At 39.6% G+C, this 24,243-nt stretch overlaps 1 long non-coding RNA gene across 1 annotated transcript; it reads right to left on the minus strand.

Moving 5' to 3' along the window:
* Positions 1-15,149: 15,149 nt before the first annotated feature.
* Positions 15,150-22,018, minus strand: LOC103159216. Its single transcript, XR_003480810.2, has 3 exons — positions 22,006-22,018; positions 19,525-19,528; positions 15,150-15,286 (listed from the first exon to the last, which is right to left on the minus strand). It is a non-coding gene; the product is annotated as an uncharacterized LOC103159216 (long non-coding RNA).
* Between the last annotated feature and the right edge of the window lie 2,225 nt (positions 22,019-24,243).

Consider the following 24,243-nt stretch of genomic DNA (forward strand, 5'->3'; position numbering starts at 1 on the left):
GGGCGGAGCATTCCGGCAGGGGTGTTCCAGACAGGGGAGGCTGGGTGTCCCAGGGAAAGAACACTGGTGTTTGCCGGGAAGAAGCAAGACCGTTTTAGCTAAGCTTCAGGACCCAGAATGAAGAAGGCACCTAGCGGCCAAGGGCATGCATCAATGCACTCAGCACGAACTGAGAGAATGTCAGCATCAACTTTTGTGTTTTCTAAGTGACTTCATTCAGTCGCATTTCAACCCAATCTCAGTGTGAATCGCAGCTATGTGTAATTTTACTTATTTTAAAGTCTCCAAACTGTTAGAGCAAGGTCCAGTCTCACATATTTTAATTTCAACACTAACCCAGAATGATTAGTTATCTAGCAGGAATTGGAAGCCCCAGGCTCAACCACCAGCAGGGAACCTCCTATCCGGGTCATCGAACCGCCTAGGGGGCTTGCAGCTCGCAGAGGGATCCCATCTGCTCCTTCAGCTGCAGGCAGCTCTGGCTCTGACCAAGGCTGAGAGAGCGCCAGACAGGATCCTCAGCAGCTCACTGGGGTCGCTGCTGTCCCCAGACAAGTACTTTTATTCATTCGTCCCTTCCCCAGCATCAATCACCCTCAGACTCCTCCCGAGTTTTCTGAGCGACCCTGCCAAAACCTTTCCCCTTGGGCGATGCCTGGACAGTATCAGCCTCAGCTGCCCACTGGAAGGGGCAGTCCTCACTGTGCCCCACGCGAAACTGTTTATTTGCGGTTTAACTATGTAAGATCCTACGTATCCCATGGCACTCTGGGGGCTGGAGATTAGGACAAGGCTGTGTTAATCTGACTTTGAATATCCTGACTTCTCACAGAAATGTCCCCTAGTGATGCTTGAAATCTGCTTGGTCTGGGGGAGTTGCCTTTCATTTCTTTCTTTGCCCTTAAGTTTCACGTCAACAGGAAGGGCCAGGATCATTTCTCCTCAGGCGGAGGGATTGCCCAAAGCAAGAAGGAGTGAAAGACATCCTTCACTGTGTGCAAGTGTAGCTCTTCCTGGGTACTGAACTGTCGCCAAGCCCCTACAGGGATCTTTCTACGGAGCCTAAAAGGGACCCGAGACAAGAGACAGGAAAATAATCAGGAAGCAGACTCGCAAATTCAACCTGATGCTTATTTCACCAGACAGCAACGAAACAAATTCTTCCTGTCCACTCTTGAGCTCGGTCTTTCAGGCACAGAAGGGAATGCTACTAAGCTGCCTGTTTGCTCAAAGCTAAGAGGTGCGGGTGCTGTCGGCAAGATTCTGCAGTGCTTGTAAAGTTTAAACAGCAGAAGAAATCATCCCACGCAGAAGTTTCTCCTAGCGGCCAGGGGCTTCACAGACAGTTAACTGGGGCTTCTCCTAGTGACCCTTTTTGTCTAACAGCTAGTTTATTGTACACATAGGACCCAAATCTTGTATGATTCGTTCTCATCAAACGTTTCCCGTGAAGCTGGAAGCAGAACATGACTGTCTATTTTAAGAATTTAACTTTAAATGTTGAATATAGTTAAGAATGCGATTAAGAACGATGTTTAAGGGAGGAGAACTATGTTCTGGGTGTGAGTGCTAATCCCAAATCTGGCTGTTTTAGAGACAAATTTTTACCCCCACTGCCTCAGTGAAGACAAGGTCAATATTGAACTGCTTCACAGTGGACAACACACATTTCTGTGCAAACAAGGGATTCTGTGGGTGGTTTTGCAGAAAGGCTGTGCCCAGCTCAGGCCACCAAGGGCAGTTTTGAACCTGCCCTTCTTTCACAAGGCTTCATCCCTGTGCTCAGGACTCCCTGGTGGCTCTGTTTTCTCCACCTCTCTCTTTCTCAGCATCTCTGTTCATGTGTCCTTCCTGCAATAGGGGTGTTCCTGCTAGTTCTCACTGAGGTCTACCTTGTCCCTGTTTTTATAGCACTTTTCTGGACTGCTAACCTAATTTAATACTTGACTGTTGTCCTGGATACTTTAGATGTCAGTTTGCCACAACCTAGAATCACTTTGGGAGGAAACCCTGAAGGAGTGAGTACCTAGATCAAATTCACTGTATTTATGGAGGTGGGAAGAGCCACGCAGACTGTGAGTACACCTGTTTTCATGGGCTGCTGAGCTCTGAACTGAACAGAATGGAGAAAGTTGGCTGCTCACACCCACAGCAAGCCTGCTGAAGGTAGTGGGCAAACTGCTCTGCTTTGCATGTGGATGTGATACGATTAGCTGCTTGGGATCCTGCCTTGGCTTGCCCCCAGTGATGATGGCCTTGAGCCTGGAATTGAAAGCCAAACAACCCTATCCTCCCCTAAGCTGCTTTTGGTCAGGGTGTTTTATAATCAGAGTGAAAACTAATAGAATTGGTAACATCTAATTGAAATTTAACCTTAAGTATTTAGCTTTATTGTGTAGGGGTAACTATGTGAAACGTAAAGATGAAGTATTGGATCCCTGTGAGTGATCATCACAAAGTCACAAGAAATTAAGCCTTGGTTTCTCAGTGTGTAAAATGAAGGGAAATATTAGCTTCACTGAAGGAAGCTTTTTCTGGGACTTGTGTTTTCATAATTCGAGGATTATTTTTAAATAGCAGAGTGAAATGTATTGAAAACTGCATGGTAAAAATGAGATTATGGTAAAGGGGAGGCACTTGAGTGTTGGAATTTATTGGAAGGAACAAACCTCCACCAAGTGTCTTCCTCCTCCTCACCATCTCCTCATGTATTGGGCTGCTCTGCTGTAGACACAGGTTTCTTTCTTTGCACTATTACATGATATCTCTTATTAACTTTATCTGTGAGTTTACTAGTTCTGTGAAATTTTCTTTTGCATATTGACTGAAATATACCAAAGTTTAAGAATAACTGTATTGAAACTTTTGGAGTTGATCCAACCATGTTTATGAAAGACTCTTTCCGGGAGAGTACTTCCATGTGAAATCGTTTTACAGTCCCTTTCATGAAGAGTGCCTTCTAGGGAATTTGTCTAGATTCACATGGGCTAAGACAACCTCCCAAAATCAGTATCTCCTTTAAATGCTTCAGCTAGAAGGAGCTGGAGACAAGGTTGAATGCACTTCAGAATTTGTTCTTCAAAGAGGTTTGCCACAGGGAGCTAGCTCAAGGCAAACATTTTCCCCTGGTGAGAGAAGAAACGAAAAACCCTTTTAGCCACAAAAAAGCTAATGCTTTCATATAAACTTCTTGATATGGATGTACTCTTTGAAACCTATTTTGAACCCTCTAAGTCATGGGTGCTGAGGGACAAGGTGTGTGAAAAGAGCAAACACCATTGGCTCAATTGCTTCTTCACACATTCCCTGAGGACCAGAGCCAATGATCAAATGGCAGTTGAAGTAAGAGGAGGAAAAAAAAAAGATTTAAAGTCACCGTATGAACTAATAGCAAACAGCATCGATATTTGTTTATTCTTTCCTTCCTTTCTTTTTCTATTAAGTTTCTGTAGCTGTGTTGGTCTAATTGTTAATTAAGGTACAATTTGTGAACAACAGAAAGGAGAATAAGTACACAAGTTGAAGAATATTTTATTACATGTGTGTGTAAGTCTAAGTGTTGTTTACATGTGTGGACACATACTCCACAATGCCTTGAGGAAGTCAGAGAACAAATCCAGGAGTCTTTTCTCTCTTTGCACCATATAGGTCCTGGGGCTTGAGCTTAGTGTTCACCCAGTCTTAGTGTGAGTGTGTTTACTCACCTAGATATCCTACAGGCAATTTAAAGACTTTTGAAAAATGTGTACACCCTGCTACCAATGTATACATAACAACCCATTTTGCCAGGCAGGTCTTGGTATATACCCCAACTGACATGGAACTCCCTCTGTATACCAGCCTGGTGTCATCTTTCCTCTGGGGCTATAGGTGTGTATAGCAGAGGCCATGTTCTCCTGAGTGCTGTAATTACAGGTATGCATTCTAGTGTTTCCTTTTTAGACTGCATGTATTCTTGCAAAGCAGCAAAAATTGAATCCCTGGGTTTTTGGTATTATTTTTTGCTAAAGCATTCATATGGCATTGTTTCTGTCCTATGGATTTATTTTATACACACAATCAGAGTTTGCAGTTAGCACATGGTTTGTAATTAGATGTATAGTTATAAGAGGATCTAAGATTTGAAAATTTGTCAGTGGTAAATGGTTGCTAGCTACAGTCTACACTTCCAATATAATGAGGGTTTGGTAGGCTTAATGATCACAAGGAGCACAGCACAATCAATTCTTTTCTGTTTACAGGGAATAGTAAAATCAGAAAAGCCATACGCACTTTGTAAATAATTTAAAATGAGTTATAATTCAGCTACTTTAGGCTCTAATGTAAATTCAATTAGAACATAATGATTTGTTGTAGTATTTAAATAATTTTTTGTGTTTCTTTACCATGCTTTAGCCTAAATTTTAGTAAAAAAAATTATATATGACTTGACTTATAGGCTTAAAATTTTTCACAGAACTCTTTGAGACAATATTAAAAACATTCCAGAATTCCAATGTGAGCACACCCCAGCTTCCCGTGTGTGCAGTGCACAGGGCATCTATGAAACTTTGCATTATTTAGTCACAGAGAAAACACTGTTGTAATTTGAGGTCCAAACAATTCAATTGCAAGTAAAGCACCAAGAAGGGGACATTATTTCATGTAGTGTGCCATTTGCAATGAGTTTCTGCAATTATTTTCTCTTCATTTTCCCCCATTCCATTCCTCTGATATCAGAAGTGGTCAAAGAGGTGTGAAACACTCAAGGTAAGAAAGAAAAAATAGAGAAACTTGGCGTAAGTAACTGGTGGTGAATAGAAGTCTGTTTTTATAAAGAAAGGAAGAGCCCTTTGCAGTACAGAATAGAGTATCCTAGGAGACGTCAAGTAGAATTTCCACAGCAGGCTTATTTTCCTTATTCCAATTGTATTTAACCAACTAGACATTTCAATAAGCTCTGATAATGGAGACCTTGGCCATCAGTGTCTGCTTACAGCCAGCAGTGGTGATGCACACTGTGATCTTGGCACTCAGAGACTGAAGCAGGAGACATGGGGGTTTGAGGCCAGCTTCTCACCACAAAAGTTCTGGTCATGCTTTGGAGTTAGCTGTAGGGGTGCAGAGCTACTTGAAGCAAATTTAAGGGGAAACAAAGATTTTCTTGGATGTCCTATTAACTGTACATCGTATGAACAGTGAGCTCTACAGTAATCTAAAATGAGTAACTCAGAGTGATGGCACACCCTTGTCTTGGTGAAGGAACCACTGGGGCTTTCTCAGCTGTCCCAAAGCCATTGGATTGTTTTTGGTCCCTTTAATGTGCATGCACAGGAAATTGCCTGTTCTCTTTGGGGTTCTGAAGACAAGAGAACTAGCACTGCCTATGAAGAAGGTGATTCTGAAGTGGTTTCATCAGCAACTAGGTTATCCAAATGGAACTACACACACCATCTTGTGGGAAGTACCTACAGACTCACTTCTTATAATCACAGCCCGGGAATACAAGGCTATCATAGAGGAGAGCTGCTGAGGTGGTGGGTACCAAGTAGCCCATAGAGAGGCAGGCAGGGTTCAGCAATGGGGAATCCAGAGGATGGTTAAACCTTTGAATATCTCCATGGTATATTCTATGTATGAAGCTCCCCTTATGTAACCTGGTACTGTGTACAATGATTGTATACTGATGAAGAAAAGAAATGGCATCACTCATTTTTTTTTTCAGTTAAACCGTGTGATAATTAACCTTCATTATCAGGTTACCTGGGTTTAGAGTCACCTAGAAGACACCCTCAGAATGGTCTCCAGCGTTTCTAAAGATGTTTACTTAGGATGGAAGTCCTATCCTGAATGTGGGTGGTGTCATTCTACAAGTGAGAAGAATTGAATGTAAAGAAAAATAAAGTGATCTGAGTATGAACTTTGGTTTTCCTTTCCTTTTGGATTGCAGACACCATGTCCTCCAACTCCTCACATTCCTACCACTGTCCTTTCCCTCACAGGACCCACTGTGTTCCCTCAAAACTGTAAACCAAAATAAACTCCTCTTTTCATAAGCTGCTTTTGTCAATTAATTTGCCCAGCAGTAAGATACAGTATTTGTATTTAAACCAAACTGTCTTCCAGAAATTAAGTAGTTTAGAAAACCAATAATAGAAAAGGGCAAATTGTCAAATCATAAAACTTTCTAAATGTTTTTGGGTTTAAGAAACTGATTTATTGCTCTTACCTCACTTCTGTAATGAAATGGAGAATACTGATTTCAACCAAATAAGTAAAATGTAAATTACACTACTCTGCATGCTGTTGTTCCTTCTCTTTGGAGCTCAAATAGGTGAAGAAAGGAAGAGGCTGGTGGTTGGATGAGAAGAGACACTGCAGTGCAGCATCATGACGTGTGCTTGACTTTGTTGAGATGCCGGAATCTGTGAAGCCGAATCCCCTTCTCTCACTGTCACCCATCTCTCCCTTTGGCTTTCTTGTGGCCACAGTTATACACTTTGTAACAAATGGGCTCATCCTGGCCCCCTCAAGGGCATGTTTTCCTACTGGGTAGGTGAAGAGAATTGCCGGGGTGAGAAAAGGCGAACAAAACTGGATTCCACTATAGGGCCTGGCTCTAGCAGAGGGTGGCCAACTGAAGAAAGAATTGAGCATTTGGAGACTCCCGACTTCTGTATCTGGAAACACCAGAAGCGGTGGTAACACCAGAAGGCCAGGCAGGTGGGCAGGAGATTGGTGGCTAAAATCAGATGATAGTTATTATGAGGTAGCAAAAGTTAACAATGTTAAATAAACCTACATCTCCCTGGTCAATAATCCTGGAGCTTTTTAGGTGAATGGCATTCACTCTGGATCTTTGAAAGGATAAATCAGATGTCTTCTGAACTACAGACTTCTTGATGTGTGAGCACAGCAGATCTGTGTAATGATAAATGTAGCTGCCAGCTTGACAGAATTTAGAGTCATCTGGGAAGGAAGTTGCAATGGATTGGCCAGCTGGGCATTGTCTTGTCTGTGTTACCTGAGATTGGAGGACCCATTTATTTGCATGTGTGCATTTCCCGGAACTGTATAAGATGGAGATTGCAAGCTAAGCACTAACAACAATGACTTCACAGTTCTCCCTGGTGGCAGATGTCATGTGACCAGCTGCTTCAAGCTTCTTGACTTTTCATCAGCAATGCACTGTGACTCCCTAACTGTGCGCTGAAATAAACCCTTTCTTCCTTAAATTGGTTAGTCAGAGCATTTTATCAACAGGAACAGGAAAAGAAACTAAGGCAGTCTGCTTGAGCTCTTAAGGTGACTGTTGGAACACTGCTTGTCCTCATCACCAGATACCAGGTTCTGACCACATGGGTTACTCTCTAGGACAGCTCACGACTTGTATCCAGATTCCTTCTGAGAATGGGAGAGCAATGGTCCTATTATGTCTTCATTTTCTGTGAAACAAGCATGTTGGTAGATCTAGCTACATACACAGAGATTGTTGTAGGCATGATTTGGGGCACATGAGCATGCCTTGTGCCCATCTACGTGCTATAAATACTAAAAAGAGGTGAAGGAGAATCAGCAGGTCTACTGTAGGGTCAAGGGACAGTATTCATGGAAGATGAGGCTTATAAGGTCCTGGGTAGGACGAAAGCTCATGGCTGATTTCCAACTCTCGGGTGGAAGACAAGTAAGCATGAAGTCTCCTGTTCAGGAAGTGGTGGGCTTAAAATGTCAAGTAGGCACCAGAAACAGCAGACCTGAACAAGGGAGAGCTTTTGGTCCCCAGACTGATAGCTGGAAAACCAACATGGGACTGATCTAGACCCCCCTGAATGTGGGTGTCAGTGAGGAGACCTTGGAAGTCTATGGGGCCTCTTGTAGTGGATCAGTACTTATCACTACCATAGGAATGGACTTTAGGAGCCCATCCCACATGGAGGGATACTCCCTGAGCCTAGACACACGGGGGCGGGGGTGGCCTAGGCCCTATCCCAAAGAATATGACAGACTTTGAAGACACCTATGGAAGGCCACACCCTCTCTGGGGAGCAGAAAGGGTATGGGATAGGTAGGGTGTTAGTTGGGGGGGCAGAGGACGAGGGGACGAGGGGAGGGAGAGGAACCTGGGATTAACATGTAAAATAATCTTCTTTCTAATTAAAAGAAAAAATAAAAAAATAAAAAAAGAATGACAAGCAAGAAATGACAGGCAGGGTCCAGGAAACTAGAGCGCTGATAAACACTGGTTGAGGGTAGGAGGCACAAGTCTTGAATGCATGATGCTGGCAGATGGCTTGGTGCTGTGTTGCAGTTAGATGGGGAATCTCACCACGGTTTGGTTACTATGGTAAATCTATTAGGTCTTAAGAGATAACGCTTTTGACTCTCTACCCTAAAGTTAAAGGGCCCACAGCCATATATGTACTGAACTTCCATTTTTGTCCCCCTTGGTCAGCAAAGCTAAAAAAAAAAAATATCAATTGCCTTTTCCAAGAACTAAGTTGGGAAATGCCTGGGGCAACAGAAGGGGATTCAGAATGGGAGGCTCAATTGGGTTGTGGACTTGGCCTGCATCATTGTTGGCCTTTTTGAGTGGTAGATAAGAGTGTGTGCTTTTACACATGCAGCTTGATGTTTTGAAGCATCTGTATATTGTAGAATGACTAAATTTAGAATATTAAAAATGAATCCCTTCATATGATTTCAGCTAATCAATTGAAATATATCCATTCACATGTATCTTATGTGTATATAATATAATTATCTATCTATCTATCTATCTATCTATCTATCTATCTATCTATCTATCGTCTGTAGAAGACTGTTCATAATTACTTAGTTTTACCCTCCTGATATAGAAGTCTGAGGTTGAAGAACACTGGGTACACTGGGTTTTCAGATCTGGGAGCTAAAGTAAGCTCAGCTTCAGAGGTAAAGGTAGGCTGAGAGCCGAGCTGTGGAACTTTACCTTGCTTTGTTCTAGCTTGATGTCTCAGACAAGCCAGCCATTACATAGGAGTTTGAATAAACCCACCTGGGAATTTGAAGACTGAGGAAGTCTGTATTTAGTGACTACGACCAAGACAAGATCAGACAGAGAGGGAATGCTCAAGACCAATCTAAGACAAATGCCCTCTTTTAACAAAATTTTAACAAATTTAACAAATAACAATTATTTGATGGGAAAATGTACCTGGAATTTAGATGAATCTGGCAACTAGGATCATGATATAGATAGGTTTACAACAGTTTTCTATTTTTCCCTAACTTTCTAGTTTCAACTTAGTTGAAAAAAGTGAGTGATTATACTGCTGGAATGTGTGAGATGAAGTTACCCACACATGTGGATATAGAAATTGGCAGCTTTATTTCTCCTAATCCTTTGATTTGTCCTTATGCTTTTAAGTAAATGTAATAACTATAAATTTTATTTTATAAGTTTGAACATATAGGATAGAGTTTCTTATTATCATGATAAATATTTTAGAAAATAATTTCTCCAATAATTATTGAAAGTGTTATTAATGTATTTTCAATGAATCACTCTTATCTTGTAGTTATACATGTGTTAGAAAAATATTACTATTATTTAGGTACATTTAATCTTTTTCATGCTTTCAAATATACAAGCAATTAATATTTGATAATTTATAGAATTCAAATGATTAAATGCTACTCTTACTAAACATGTGTCATAATATTATATTTTGCTCTATTGAGAGAGAGAGAGAGAGAGAATAGTGGGGTGGGGTGTTTATTTTCTATTTTCTTGGTGTAGAATTAGTTGAAGCACATGCCATCTTTTAAGAGCTTTTGTTTTCTAGAGGAATGTCTTTCCTGAAGATGTCACTGCAAACATCAACAACATGTTTGACTTAAAATTAGCTCTGAAAAACAACATATTTAAGTTATTTAATCCAAAGTATATAAATGTGAATAGATTTGCCTAAAAACCAAAACTGTTCCTTTCTTTGGAATTCCAGACATAACACGGTTTCTCCCCGTCAATAGAAAACCTTGTCTGAGAACAATGCTATTCTTACCTTTACCCCAGGGAGAAGATGAATTTGTTCCAGGGATAGGAAGGAAAGGCAAAATGTCACCATCTTAGCAGCATTTTCATCACATTATCTAAGACTTCTGAGTATTTCCTAAGATATTTCTAATGCTCAGTTTGACAATAACAAAATCCATCTTCCAAACCGCAACTTAATTTCTATAGCTGTCAAATACATGCAAGTTTCTGCCATTAACAAAAGCTGAAGCAGGATTGGAAGCAACAATGGTGCTTCAGGAGCAGGCAATTCCAGGGGAAAAACTGATGTTCAAGTACGTGTGTTTTTTAAATTTTAGGACATTTATGAAAGTCAAAAGGTGAATGGTTGATTTCCTGTACCTGTCATTAAGCTGTTCCTTACAACAAATTTCTGGAAGTGACTGACAGCAGAAATAATTCTGCAAATATCTTATTTGTGCAATATGAAGAAATATATTTCAGACTCAAACTGAGACTTGTTTTAAGATAATTAAAAATACTCACAGAGGGAGACAAGATGGCTCAGTGGGTAAAGGTGCCTGGTGCCAGTCTGGCAACCTGAGTTTGATCCTCAGGGCCTGCATGGTGGAAGGAGAGAACTGGTTCCCAGAAGTTATTCTCTGCCCTCTGCACACATGCATTTACACATGCACACACACACACACACACACACACACACACACACACACACACACACACACAAATGAATAAGATATAAAAATATAGGAATATTCGTAGCATATGAACCAAGTGACCAAATACACAGCACCAAACCTTACCTAACAGTCAAAGATATGACGCAACAGGATGAAGTTAAGGTAATAATGTAAGGTCTGTTCATAACTGATGAGTGTTTCTGTTTGTATATGTGTGAGAATACTCTTTGATACTAACGATGTTATATTGACTTCATCTTGATCTCAGAATGTAATGCCCATCCTCTTTAAATGACCTTTATTTTCATAGAATTACATTCTATAATAGATTTCCTCTTCTTCCTCTAATATGGATAACAGTAACCTTTAAGTTTTTGGATTAAAATCTTCTTAAACTGGAGCAATGGCATAGTTACTTGAAAATTTTTATGAGATACTAGTCAAAGCCTCAAAGGCTGACTTGTCATGGCTGACAAACACTCTCATATCTTCTTGATAACAGCTTCATTTTAAACCCCTGGATCAGAGCCAGGAGGGCATTCAGGCCTTCAGCAAAGTGGGGACTGGAGATGGAGAACAGCTCTGCTCCTTGGCCATTCTCCTTCCTGTGAAGCCCATGTGAATCTGGCTACATCTCCCAGGTGAAAAGGAGAATGGTGTCTCCACTGTAAGATTCAGATTCTAGATCTGAAAAACATTAGCAGAGTGTCTGGAACAGAGTGGATGCCTAGAAAACCTCAGAAATTTTTGTTGCTGCTTCTGTTTTGTGGACAATTTTTGTTGTTGTTATTTGTTTGATATCAGGTCTCATCTAGCCCAGTTTGTAACTAAGGTTGTCACTGAGCTCTTGACTGTCTTCCTCTGCCTCCCAAGAACTGGGATTGCAGTGTGAACCACCATATCCAGCTTTCAGAGACCCATTTTCTGAAAGTATTTCCTGGTTCTCTGCAAGGCCAGTGTGATGATACTGACTGTAGGACGGTGTCTTTAGCAAGCGTGTCCTCCCCGTACACTTGATGTACTCATGGGTCTATCAATAGCTCAGTCTGCACAATCATCAGAATCTGTGGCTGCCCTGAATTGCTTCCTTTTGATGATCAACTGTGTTGATGACCAGGAATTCCAAAGACAGAGAGAGAAAGAGAGAGACAGAGACAGAGACAGAGAGACAGACAGAGACAGAAGGAGACAGAGAGAGAGAGAGAGAGAGAGAGAGAGAGAGAGAGAGAGAGAGAGAGAGAGAGCATTTACTTGGTTCACTGGTCAGAAAGACAAAGGAGATCTTTCTGACAGTTTGACAATAACCATTTGAAAACAAGCCAACAAAACTGAAAGCAGCAAAAACAGTTCAGTAACATGAGTTTCAGAGCTATTCCAGCTGAGATGACATGTTTGTTACATGAGCAAAATATGCTCCTGATAAGCTACTTTTGTAGAAGCTGGTATTAGGTATAAATATCTGGTTCAGGACAGCAGAAGTCTCAAATTTTACTTTAGAATATCACTCCCCTTTTCTCAGTGTGTGTGTGTGTGTGTGTGTGTGTGTGTGTGTGTGTGTGTGTGTGTGTGTGCGCGCACGCGTGTGTTTCTATTGCAACACATGTCTGGGTATCAAAGGACAACTTGCTGAAGTTGATTCTCTCTTTCATCATGGGTACCTTGGGATAGAACTCTAGCTGTCAGTCTTGGTGGCTAGTGCCTTTACTTACTGATCCATCTCACCAGCCCCTGAACACTATTTAAAGCTTTATATTTAATTGACTATGCAAATAAATTGTGGTATTATAAATTAATATGACTGATTTTTCTTATTCTTTGGGATTTTTCTTTTTTCTTTTTTTCACAGAAAGACTATAGTCTTGGGATGGACAAATGGTTTCTAGTACAAATTTCTGGAGTGTTGGAGATAAACCATATCTTATCAATGAGCTGTGATGAGCATCATGTCACAAAACTTAATAGTTTGTAACTTACTGAATTTTCAAATGTACTTTCAAAAAGTTATTTTTAAAAATCCAGCGTTCGTTGATACTTCTGTTACATGCCAAAATAGAGCTGTTAGCAATTCTGAAATGTTCTCAGAAATAATGAGACTTGGCTAAATGCACACAGTGCCTACAAGTTGATCTTTGAGGCGTCTACGATGCACAGCTGGGTCTTGTTAATGGTGCCAGTGGAATTTGTAGCACTATCTATTTTATGACAGCCCACACCTTCTTTTACCTTATAAGGTAAAGACCCAAACTCTAAACTGTCTATTATACATAGTCCTATATTTAGTAACAAAATGCGATTTTTTGCAAGCCAAAAAGAAATAGGAATCCAGTCTCCAGATGCTGTTTTTGAAAGGCAGCATCTAAACACTTGCTGGCCAATGTCACAATAATGTTAGAGAAGAGAATTTCAGCCTGTTTTCCTAACAGCATCACATAAAGCCAGATTTTCTTTTTCTTCTCCCCTTCCTCTTCCTCTTCCCCTGCCCCTTCCCCTTCCCACCCTTCCCCTTCCCCTTCCCCTTCCCCTCCCCTTTCCCCTCCCTTTCCCCTTTCCCTCTCTTCTTCTTCTTCTTCTTCTTCTTCTTCTTCTTCTTCTTCTTCTTCTTCTTTCTCTTCTTCCCCTTTTTCCTCCTCCTCCTCCTCCTCTTCCTCTTCCTCCTCTCTCTCCTCATCCTTCTCATTCCCCTTTCCAGATTATTTTCAGTATGTCTTCCTCCCATAGGCATTGCAATCAAAGCAGTTTCTGCTTTGTCCAGAAAGCAAGGATGAGAACTTTGTTAATTAACTACCTAGTTAACAAACAATCCTCTTCTGCAACTCTTCTCTGTCTTACTCAGACTAATTGTAGATTTCCCTTAAATTTTTCCTATCTCACTTTGCTAAGACAGAATCCCCCAGGGACATGGCAGACACCAGGTTTTGGTCATAAGATACTTTACATTTTCTCTCTTGTCTTTTCTCTCTTCCTTCCCACATTCTGTCTCTTTCTTCCTTTGTTTCCTTTTTGCATATACCATGATCTGAGGGAATTCTTCTGTCCTATCAGGGCTATCCCTGAAGAGATGGTATTCCTATGGACTAACCAAAGCCTATGGCTACAAGCCAACGATGAACTGGCCCATGTTTGTGAACATGGACTTGGAAGTGGATCCCGGAGACAGAACAGGCTTCATATGATTAACTTGCTAGTCCACAGTTCAGTGAGAACCCCTGAGGCAGATCACTGAGGTTCAGGACTTCTGATTGTGACCTCAGAGACTATTGGATCTGACAAATATCCGATATTTTTAAGTGATTAAATTTTGTGTGAATTTTCATGCATAAATATCTAATACAGTTATTGAAATATTTATTAAAAGCCTATCAGAATTTAATTGGACTTATGTATATACACATAGTCAAATGCTCACAAAGAATGAGAAAACCATTTTTAAAACACTGGCTTCCTGGAAGCTGTGTGTCATCATGTGTGGTCTCCATATCTGATGTGAAAGGCAAACTCCTGTTCCATAGTAAGGGTTTGTGAACTATATTAGCATTATAAGCAGTAACGTACTTGAAAGAGTTGGAAACGTTGTTGCAGACCATTGTTTACAAAACTGAATTGCTTCAAACTTAGATTGAAAGAAAAGCCATTCCGTTTTGTAAAGTGGTTTGCTCTTTATATCATCATATATAAATATTTATAACATATGTACTCCCATGTATATGCATGTATAAATATAGACTCCTAAATATTTGATATTCCAATAGAAATTACACAATTAAAAGTAAATGTAAACTTAAGTCTGACTTACCATAAACAATGAAAAAATATCACACATTAATGATTTTTTTAACATTAGGAAGTCATGTTGCTTCAGTTTTAAACATCCACCTATTTACAGCTCAGTACTTATCTGATGAATTAAAAATGAAGACACTTTCTCCAACAGTGTCACAAGGATAAGTTAATTAGCAATGACACTGATTTGGGTGACAGGAAGAGGCATTAGATAAATGGCAGCAATATACCAATATACTGGAAAAGTTATAAAGTTCCCTCCAGGCTGCAGAGCGCCCATAGGCTGAATTACCTTATTTATGGCTCTCAGGTCTGTCAGCATTCTCCAGTTACCTGACTTCTTCTTGATGACAAATACAGGAGAATTCCAAGGGCTGGTAGATTGTTCTATGTGACCAGCCTCTAGCTGTTCCTGTACTAACTTTTCTAGAGCCTCAAGCTTTTCAGAGGTCAAAGGCCATTGCCCTATCCAGACTGGTTCGTCTGTAAGCCATTTTAATGGCAGGGCCTTTGGTTCCTCTGAAGGCCTGTCATTTGTATTTAGTGTCTGTACAGCCCGGATAGTTGGTAACCATTTTCCATGGCATCTTACCCAATCTTTTTTACTATCCAGCGATTGTCTAGAATTCGTGAATTCCTATCTGACACTGGAGGGATGTTAATTTGAGTATTCCACTGCTGTAATAAATCACGACCCCAAGAAAAGAAACAATGTCTCCACTCCAAATAAATCATGGTCAAAATAAAAGCTCAAGATGACATCAGTCCCATTTGTCCGAAGCCCTGGTGTTGTATGGATGGCAAGCAGCAGTCAGCTATGGTGACAGGTGACAGTTCCCTTAAAATTTCTGAAAAGTTCCCCCCTGGCCAACTGGTTCTGTTATGCAAGAATGGATGCCCAATTTGCTTTGTGATTTTTGAGAGAATTTTCTTGATGACTTCAATTTCTTTTTTTCTCAGAATTTCCCTCTTGGAGGTATCAGGCGCTGAATCACAGATAGTAAGTGATGTTTGGTTTCTGGTTTGCAGAACACATCTCAGGTGCTCTATGCGATATTTATTTTCCTTGATGTTCACATTCTTAGTAAAATTATTATTGAATTGCACATACTTTCATAAGCATTCATGTATAAAGAGACATTTGAGAGTTTATTGAGCCTATAGGAATGAAACCATTCCTAATCCATTTTCCTGTCACAGGAGAGAGTATACACAGTAACCTGTTGAAAGTCATTTACTATATGAAAAAACCTACAAATTGCAAGAAGATTCTACTTACTTCTAAGTGTTTTGCACAACAGCATAATAAGGAGACCATAAAATAAAAGTAATATGACAAATAATTCAACACTGTGCAACAGGTAACTAAAGAAGCAGTTAAAGCAAGAAGGTTAAATGATTATCTTATCCAGTAAATATGTACAGGTGTGCTTTCCATTTCAGAGTAGTCACCCTGGACTTAGTAAGCAGCGGCTGTATGCACTCACTCTCAGACCATGTCTCCCCATAGTCTTGATTTACTTACAGGTGTAGTGGTCAAATAGAAAATATCCATATACATGGGAGGGTTAAAACAGTGAGGCAGACAGTAAGTTGTCCTTTGCTAAAACAGTGAGGCACACACCTCAGAAAATAGGTCTATTAAAGTGTTCTCAGCTTTTTCTCATAATTCTCTTGACATATTGTGTCAGACTGCTTCTCTGATGGCTTCTACTCCACTTAGTTATTACTAGTTTTAATGATGGAGCAGGATTTTGGTATTTTACTATTGGCAGGAGGATTTGGGTACATGCCAGATTTGAGGGTATTTTTCTCTAGGCAGAAACTGATAGTTCATTCTAAGATGCTGATAGAAAAAAAAAAAGAACCACCTTGAAGAGAATCCATCATGTGATGGCAATTTTTCTCACACTTGGCATCAAGAGCCTTCTTGTTCTCTTATATATAAAAGTTTTCCTTGAAGATTTTTCAGCCTTTGAATGTTTTATCTGTTTTGTTTTATTTGCTTTACCTGCAATGCAAATCATGTCCCATCTGAATTTAATGCCTTCCACTGGAGGCCACCAGAATTATGTCTGATAAAATGAGGATACAGAATCCTGGCATGCTACGTTTTAGGATAGAAAAGACCATCTGGTCTACAAGAACTTGTGACAATTCCTAGAAAGGGTTGTACCAACTTTTAGATGTCAATTCTCTTGTTATCTGAGAAGTCAAATTTGAATTCCCAACATGTACTATATAGATGTTGTGACACCAAAGAAAGAGAGTGACTTTTTCCAGACACAGAATACAACAGTAAGTTGTCCTTTGCTAATAAAAGTTGAATAAAACCAAGCACCTGAATGAAGAAAATACAGAATAGTATATAATTTTATAAGATGAGCGTTTACAGAAATAACTATTTGTGTAATATGTGGAACCTAGCAAGTAATTCCAGCTTTTTAGTAATAGCTAATCATGATTTTATCCCTAACTGACAATCATTTTGCTGGGTTATTGATCCTCCTCAAAACATGCTTAGAGTAAGTTCTTTGCCATGATTAACATTTAGCTTCTACGACTTCTGAGCAATTTAGTACCAGACTTCAAAAGGCTCCTTTGCACAGTTTGCTTTTGTTATTGGATGGTGTGGGTTATTTAAATGGCTGCCATTTGTCCTAAGTATATGACTTTTGGAAATTTGTGATGTTTCTTAGTAACTTCTATATAGTTTCATATTCTAAAAGCTGAAGACAAAAAAAGAAAATGGACTGTACAGAATTTCTCTCTTTAAAATGTAAGATGATTTGCTTATGACCACTTAAAGTGATTTTATTCCTGCTATTGTTGAATATGACTCTGGATATTAATACTTGTCTTTGGTTAGAAGCATTGGCTAGTGTAGCTCAAATTATGAAATAATTTTTATAGGTTTCTGCAGCATGAGATATTAATTCAGAAACTGTGTTTTATGCAGCTGTGCCTGGGAAGGTTCAGTTCTGTTTCTTATATATGAAATAAAACAGAGTTATGGCATAACTCAGCTTGATCCAAATGTAGCTATCTAGGTGGGTTACATCATCAGAGAAAAGTGAAGAAAAGTCCGTGAAGGGCATGGTAGGTATATACACAGGAGTGTCAAGGAGAGAGGGCGGGATGGGGGCATCACTCCAAACATTGCTTCTAAAGAGGAAGGCTGAAAAACCTTTACACATGAGAGGATGATGCCAGGACTGTAGATCAAAGATATGTGGAGACAGTTCAGAGCAACCAGGATACCTAAGACAGTTTCTTCTCTTTTCCAGAATTTCAGTGTCTGTCTCTGACTGAGTTTATCAGAGCAAATCTACACAAACTCCTGTGACTTATTTAAGATAACCCATTAATAATAACAGTAATAATAAAATAGTCTCAACATATTGAGTAACGGTGTCTACATCGCTTAACTGCTTAAACTTTCATTTCTTTTGTTTTATTGAGACAGGGACTTAATTTAGCCAAGACCAAGCGGCAACACACTCTGTATTATACACAGGCCTCGAATTCATAGACATGTTGCTACCTCAATCTCCTGAGTGCTGGATTATGGTAGTGAGTCCCCATGGAAAAATTAATGATTTGACGTTCTAGTTTATTAAAATTACAGAGACAGCTGACCTGAGCTCATAGGAGCTCATGGACACTAGATTGAAGCTAGGGAGCCTGCATGGGACTGACTTAGGACCTCTGCATGTGGGTGACAGTTGTGTAGCTTGGTCTGTTTGTGGGGACCTTGGCAGTGGGACCAGAATCTGTCCATGGTGCATGAATTGGCTTTTTGGGACCCATTCCCTATGGTAAGATGCCTTGCTCAACCTTGATGCAGGTGGCGGGGGCAGGGATGAGCTTGATCCTGCCTCAACTTGATATGCCAGGCTTTGTTGACTCCCCATGGGAAGCCTTATCCATTCTGAGGAATGGATGGAGAGGGGACCAGGTGGGGTGGGGTGGGGCGGGGTGGGGAAAGAACAGAGGAGAGAAGGGAGGGGCAAACTGTGGTTGACATGTAAAATGAATAGGAAATAAATAGAAATATAAAACCTGTGTAGATTTGGTATTTGCTCACATATCATTAAAGACCATCTCAATGGTCTTAGGGAGATAAAGGCTGCACCTGTGTCTTTAGCATAGGGAATGAAAGGCAGAGCCAAAACTTGAGACCACTGTCCATCTACCTCCATTCTTATGCTCTCAAGGGTTTTGGCCTGAGTTGGGATGACACAGAGTGACTTTGTCCACCCTCAGCTCCCTTGCCTGGCTTCTCTTGACAGACTTCTTGGAGAAGGACAATGATTATAGCTCAAACCAAAAATACTAAGTTTGCCTAAGCAGTTTTTCTTTCACTTCCATTTTTAAGACATAGCTCAACTTCAGTGTTTTAGTTGCACGAATTTTGAGTATAGTTTCGCTCTGTTTATGATTAAACCAATCAAATAATCCAGGAAGTAAAGGGAACTTTGGAAGGCAACCAGTAGCCATAAATCTGTCAAGACCGAGTAAAGGACACATCACACCAAAGAGACAAACCTTTATGTTTTGCCAAATGGTGAAGCATACAAATATCCCTTTAGTACCATCCATGTATATTTAAGAAATGGAGATGACATGGCCTATTTTGACAGCTCTTCAAATATCCTTTTTTGGAATCATTTTTTTTTCTGTAACAATCCTATAATACTAACACAACCCATGCTCATTCCCCCAAATACCTGTAGATATCACAGATAGTGTAGAGTTCAATATTTAGCTTGGGAAACATTTATTCTTGTGAGTAGGAATGAAATTGGTTCCCTGAATTTATAAATTAGAAAACTTGTCCAACTTCTCTGAGATTTGGTGTTGTCCTGTGTGTATTTGTTAAATCCATCAAGTTTTTGGGACGACTTAGTGAAGTAATGAATGAGGCTAATTGAGCGTTGAAGGTATTTCAAGATGCCCACTTTTATGATTGTGAAGATTAAGTGTGATAAAGTGGCTAAGCTATTTAGGCATAAACAAAGGCATGCAACACTCTTCCTCCGACATTTTTATCTTGTGTTAGTGCATTGGCCTTACAATTCTCCCGTGCAGCTCTGTGTTCTCCTGGAATGTACACTGCATTGCTGTTTGTCCTTGTTACAGATAATTGTTTATTAATGTCCTTGGGACTCACCCACGTGCATACTTTCTGACCCCTGAGTTGTAGATGCTCTGCTCAGCTCTGAACGTGGATATGCAGACACAGTGGTGATGTGTGACAAGACAATTTTCATAGAGATATTACTAATGGGGGTGAGCTGTAACAGAGACACAGGCACTTTCCAGGTGGAAATACAGAGAATCCCAGAAGAAAAGTGAAACAGTTTGATATGAAGCTCTGCTATAAAAATCCCTTAAGGCACACGAGCAACTCACTTTCAGTATTCAGTGTGACTTAAGTGGAAAGTAAAAGAGGGGCTTTTGTGTAATAAGTTTGAAAAGGTTGACATTGAGGATCAATGACCAGAGGTTACAATAGTCAAGTTAAGGGGATGGTGGCTTACCTCTTAGCGATGGGAAGCACATGACTAAAGACAGGAAGCGTGAACAGAGTCATCTATCAGAAAAATAATATAAACCCAGATGGAGTATGGACAGAAGAGCTTTTGAGGGGGAAGGGCTATGATGCACAGCGTGCCATCAGGCAAAGCTCACAGCCTATCAGTACTATGAGCTGGCTTTAACTTTACACTTGAAAGAGGATGGTTGGAAAATGCACAGGTGATTCACCAGAGTGTGAGCTGCAGAAAGCTAGAAGAGGATATCTTTTGTATTATTCAGAGAGGAAGCATGGGAAGTTTAGAATAACTATGAAGTTCTTCTAGTCTTGAAATTCTTTAATTTGTAGGCCAAGAACTTGAGACTAGATAAGTCATGGACCTCGAGTAAAACCAAATACTATTGTTGTGCTGTGGGAACATAGCAATAACATGACTTCCAATGGCATTATGCTGTTCTCATAGAGCACTGCCTTGCCCTGCAGTCAGCAAACAAAGCTTTCTTCTGCAACAGATGGGAACAAATACAGAGACCCACAACTGGACAGTGTGTAGAGAGTGAGAGACCTTGGCACTCCCAGTCCTAAATGGGATGTCTCCATCAAACCCCTCATCTCAGAGCTCAGGGAACCCTGCTGAAGATCCAGTGGGGATGGAAGATACCAAGGAAATGAAGCCTTCTAAATAGAGCAGAACTGACACAGATATGAGCCCTCACAGACTGTGGCAACATGCACAGGGTCTTCAGGGTTCTAAGCCAGGTGGGGCCCTAGTGCTAAGAGGGGACGTGGACACACACCTCCATCCCTAGCCCAGAAACTACCTCCAATTAATAACTGCTAGCAAAGCAAAAAATAGTTTCATTTTTTCCCAATGGAGTCTCACTGGGTATACAAGTTACTCTTAAGGGCAAGCCTCATGTTGAGCAGTAGATGCTCAACACAAACAAAACTCAATGTCGTTTTGCATCCTCTTTGCTCCATAACACTATGTCAGAGCATTTTAATTTTTTAACCATACAGGTATTTTGAGTATTAAGTATGGTTTCCAGTTTTGTGTTTTTATGGGATTTCTGTGTATGTGAACATTCATGTCTCTGTCTGTATGTGTTTCTTGTTCTTTTTCTTTGCCTTTTTTATTGTTTGTTTTTTCCTATTCCAGTACGTTCATTTTCATTTCACCTTACTTTATTTCATTATTATTTTTAGATGCCTCTTTGTTTTCTAATAAGAGAAAGAAAGAAAAGGTGTAGATTTCATGTGTGCAGGGGTGTGTGTGGGTGTGTGTGGGTGTGGGTGGGGAGTGGGGGAGGAGCAAGGAGGATCTGGGAGGAGTTGGGGAGGGGAAATCATAATCAGAATATATTGTATGAAAAAAATCTATTTTCATTTAAAAATAGAAGAAAAGAAGTATCAGCAATACATTGAATAATATTTTCGAAAACAGACATGGAGAGTGATTCCCAAATACACTCCACAAAAAGAGACCTCTCACTGAAGCTGAGGGAGGGGAATCAGAAATGACAAAGAAAGGAAGGGATTTAAGAAGCTGCCCAGAGGTTTATCATGACAAGAAGCTCATTGGTTATTTTCTCAGCTCCTAGTAATCACTCTTGGTCACTCCTAGAAGAAAGATTTCCTAAAAAGAAAGAAGTAGCATGGGTGCTTTGTACTTTCCATGTTTAAAAAATACTTTTATTTATGTGTATGTATGCCTGCCTGCTTGCCTGCATCTGTACAGTGCCCATGGCCCATGGTCCATGGCCTATGGAGGCCAGAAGAGGACAATGGATGCTTTGGACATGGAGTTATGGGTAGTGGTGTGGTGCGGCTGTGTGGGTGCTGGGAACTGAAACCAGGCTCACTGCAGGAACAGCAAATGCTCCTGGACTTTGAGCGATCTCTACAGACTGACATTCTGTATTTTGAGGGAGATATCTATCTGGAAATGATTAGTGTTTCAAAGAAGTCGCAGCTGTTTAGATGAAGAATGATCTTCAGAAGTTCTTTCACTTGAATACTGTCAACATTTCATTTGTTAAATCGCTAGCATCTTCATGATGTTCACAAGATTCCTTGTTTGTGAGCACATTTCTCCCTCAAAAATCATTTAACTATTTTATACATGAAGAAAAGTTTTCTTCAACAGAAAAAATGAGACCAGAAGTGGAACAGGAAAACTGGAAGAGAACCATAGCTTAAACTTTAACAAAGGATTAGAGATTTTAATAACGTGAAGCCTTATGAGTGTGTACAAAGCATCAGAACAATTTTTACACTGAAACCCATCTTGCACATAACAAATCATCACCCAACATTCAGTCAAGTGAAAAAGTAAGTATAAGGCTTGCTGAGAACACCAATATAGTCACACGCAATGCCATGTTGAGGTAAGTAGTAGGTTGCAAATTTAGTATTACATTGAAATTTCACAAGTGTGACTAGAAAAGAAAACTAGAAGGCTCTGTTGACGCTGCAATTACAATCTGATGATGTCTGCACTCAGGCCTCACTAGGTGACTAAAGCCATGAACTCCATGCTCTGTGTTATTTTCTAGTTGTCAAATAAATCTCAAGCAACCTGGATGGAAAGTCTTTGCACTGACAAATAGATCATGTGCCCTTCTCAGATACCCCCAAGATGTTTCCACAGGATGTCTTTTCTTTGATTGCAATGTGCATTCAGGGAAAATGTTTGAGTCATTTATTGTAATAGTTGTAGTAGAGCTCATTATAAATAATGAATAATATAAGCAACCTTTGAAATGACTGTTTTAAAGTTTGTGTCTATTTAGTTTGTATCCAATTTGGTTTGCATCTTGCATCCAGATACAAACTAATATAATGGTAAGTGTTTTCCTATTAATTGAATGTTTCTATATGACTTTCAACATGGTGATTTAAACCAGTGGAAAAAGGATTTCTAGCAAGCAAGCACTTTAGGAAATGTTGATAAATCTTGTTTTCTAATATACAATTTTTTTCTTATGATAGTCAACTATTTTAAATGTATCTTATGCTCCCTATATTAATAAACAGTCTCAGTTGGAGAATATTATGTATGTGCAAACATCTTATAATAAACTATATATTTGTATTACTACTATAATTTTCTTTCTTTGGTGTCAATGGTTGGCTTGCTATTTAAAGCAATATGAGTTCAAACTAGAAGTGATGTCCTGCCTTAAGCTATTGATTTATATTGTGGTTTTTATATTCTAGTGAAATAACTTGATCTTCTTCTACAAAATATATTCTTCACTAACTCATTTGAGAAAAAGATAAACAAAACAAAACAAAACCCATCTTGTGAAGCAACTTTTTACTGTAGGGACAAATGGGAATAACAACTTGCCCAAATTATGTCTGGTATGTGTACAGACTTGAACCTAGAAGTTTTGACAGCTCATTGGAGTAGTCCATATAGGTCTTAAAACCAATGGCATTCAAAAGTGTAAAACTTAGTGTTAAGGGAGATCTCTACAGCAGAGGTTTCTGACACGCTCCTGGATCCATCTCTGTCTCTAGAAGCAACAGGGCATGCCTACTGTTCTATTGAAACTTTTCTTACCGTGTATTGTTCACAGTGTCACTTATTGTGGTGAATTTACCAGTGTAAGCATTTCACAAATACCATTTAAGCTGTGTTTTAAAACTGACATTTGAAAAGATATTTCTTAGTTTTAGTGTCTTAAAGTAGCCAATTGTATTCTCTACATTTAAAAACCCAAAGCTTCTTTACATTTTATCACATCCTATTCCCAGCCTTTACCACTCCTCATTAATTATTGTTGGCTTTTCCTCATGGGAACTTTATCCTCTTCATTTTCATAGTTTCTCTTCATGGGCTTCCTGACTTTAGGTTTAGAACCATACCCTCTATTTTGACTTCAGATAACACATTCTTTGTTACTTTGTAAAATGAAAACAAGTTTTTACAAGAATATTCCAATCTACAAAGACAATAACCAGGACTTTGCTAATATCTTATACTATTGCCTATTTCTTTTATATTGAAATAAACATCAAGGACAGTATAGGAAACCATCGAAGATCCAAAAAACTGCAATCCTAACATGGTAGGTGGTCAGATACGGGCTAAACAATCACTTAACAAAACCTAAACAGTCAAGATTATGGGGCAATCTGTTTTATTTCACACTTAATTAAACAGACTGGGGTGGCAGACTGCCAAGTAATATCTTCTTATTTCAAACTTGATTTACATTATGCAAAGCTGCCAGTCATATGGAGATATG

Source organism: Cricetulus griseus (genome assembly GCF_003668045.3).
Source record: "Cricetulus griseus strain 17A/GY chromosome 1 unlocalized genomic scaffold, alternate assembly CriGri-PICRH-1.0 chr1_1, whole genome shotgun sequence".
Taxonomy (NCBI): Eukaryota; Metazoa; Chordata; class Mammalia; order Rodentia; family Cricetidae; genus Cricetulus; species Cricetulus griseus.